At 42.8% G+C, this 2,500-nt stretch overlaps 1 protein-coding gene across 1 annotated transcript in view; it reads right to left on the minus strand.

The window, feature by feature from the left end:
* pak5 (p21 protein (Cdc42/Rac)-activated kinase 5) overlaps window positions 1-2,500 on the minus strand; it is a 64,060-nt gene that overhangs the window by 38,295 nt on the left and 23,265 nt on the right. The window lies entirely within an intron of this gene.

Genomic DNA, 2,500 nt, shown 5'->3' on the forward strand with positions numbered 1-2,500 from the left:
CCTCTGATGTCTACCATATCATGGATATCTCCACGGACATCTCCTATAGCACTGACATGTCCTCTGATATCTCTTACAGCACTGATATCTCCACTGATATCTCCTATAGCACTGACATATCCTCTGATATCTCTTACAGCACTGATATCTCCACTGACATCCTCTACAGCACTGATATATCCTCTGATATCTCCTATAGCACTGACATATCCTCTGATATCTTACAGCACTGATATCTCCACTGATATCCCCTACAGCACTCACATATCCTCTGATATCTCTTACAGCACTGATATCTCCACTGATATCTCCTATAGCACTGACATATCCTCTGATATCTCTTACAGCACTGATATCTCCACTGATATCTCCTATAGCACTGATATCTCCACTGATATCCCCTACAGCACTGACATATCCAACAGCAATGTTCAGTTTCAGAATATTACCAGGCATTCCTAATACTATCCACTTACTCACACACTCTCCTTCTCTCTGTCTCCCTCTACCGCTCTCCCTCCATTCCTCTGTCAACAATCAAATTAAAATTAAAATAACCTATATTTAGCATGGCAAATGCAAGGCATTGCCAGAGCCTATAAATAATTATAACAGCATAAGCAATAACAGGAATAATAATAATAGTAATAATAGTAATAAGAGTAGACTGAGAGTCATTTTAGGGCCGTGTGGTGCTGTAGCGGTGTGCTCTTGGTCCCTCAGGCGTGTAGCCAGTGATAACGTGTCCCTCTCCAGACTCTTTCACTGCGTCGGAGAAAGACTCCGTTTCCCCGCCCTCCTGAGGCAGCCATGTTTATACACGTCACATAAAAACCCACGGTCCTGAACTGGGCCACCATTCACCACGCATCTCTGACACTGAACAGAGAGTCACACGCCACGACCCGATAGCAATCCAGTTCGCTTTGCATTTTTGTTTCAATGCTCCAATTGTTCCGAGTGAGACTCCATGGTTAGCATCTCTCTCTCTCTCATTTGCTCGCTCACTCTCTCTCTCTTTCAGCCTCTCTCTCTCTCAGTGTGTGAGATCTATCAATCCTGATTTGTTCTGTGATCTGATAAATGTGTAAATGTGTCTCCAGCCTGCTCATGGCCAGCAGGTTTACAGTTAAACCCGCAATTAAATGCACTTCCTATTTCACCAGACTCACCCCTTCATAGCTCTTAATTACAGTCACGAGGAGGAAAGTGAATATTATTTTTAGGTATAATGGCAGAGTAATACGATTCGCAGGAATATGTCAGGTGTAGACCGCAGCAAGAGCTCCATTACTGCTGACTCCAAAAAAACGTGTGAATTCAGATTTAAAAGTGCAGCTTATACAATAACCGGTGTGAGCTGTGCTTAAAGGTGAATTGTGGGTAATTCCTGAAGCTTGTCTCGTGGCAGTAATAAAACTCAACAGCTCGACTGACTGTGTGTGAGCGTAGGAGACAAACAGCCTCTTTAAAAACACTTCCTCGGGTAAATCTGAAGACGGGAAACACACACCGCACAACCCAAAGACAGGGTCCGTGCCTGCGCTCTACGCACACACACACGTGTGAATAACACAGAGGAGACAGAGACACAGGGGAGAGCACGGCTACACCAACACACAACACTGACCACAAACACTGACAATAACACCTCCTTCCTTCAGCAGAAAACATTATGAATGCAAACAGTCTTGACATTTAAAATAAAAACAACATGCAGTTGGTTGTAATACATTTAAACAGTTCCTATAACTTAGCTATGTACATCCTACACAGCTGACCTCACAACATACCAGTCTAAAGACCATGCATCCCCATTCGCTGAATTTTAGCATGAAGGCCATTCATTGGCTGAGCATTTTCAGGACATGCACTTGCAAACTCCAGGAGAGTAATGTCAGCTTGACTCCTTTTCATTCTCAGAATGATTTTATAGTAATTGAAGGCTTGCTGAATAACCACTGAATCAAACATTACATCTCTTAAGAACCACCTTCTGCCTCTGCTCCAGATAAACAGATACATTTACGACAATATCTGTTATCGCTCCTCTGATTGGTTGAACATAACTCTTCTGAATATTTCTATGTCCTGATTGGTTGAGGATGACACTACTGTGCAGACTGGAGTTCATTATAATCTGCTGATTGGAGGGGTGATTAATTTGATAATTGATTACTCACTCCCTGTTGGAGGGATAGTTAAATGCTACACTCTCTTGATTGGATAAGGTTACTCTTACTCTCTCCTGATTGGACGGGGTCACTCTTACTCTCTCCTGATTGGATGAGGTTACTCTTACTCTCTCCTGATTGGATGAGGTTACTCTTACTCCCTCCTGATTGGATGAGGTCACTCTTACTCTCTCCTGATTGGATAAGGTTACTATTACTCTCTCCTGATTGGATGAGGTCACTCTTACTCTCTCCTGATTGGATAAGGTTACTCTTACTCTCTCCTGATTGGATAAGGTTACTCTTACTCTCTCCTGATTGGATAA

Source organism: Conger conger, chromosome 5 (genome assembly GCF_963514075.1).
Source record: "Conger conger chromosome 5, fConCon1.1, whole genome shotgun sequence".
Lineage (NCBI taxonomy): Eukaryota > Metazoa > Chordata > Actinopteri > Anguilliformes > Congridae > Conger > Conger conger.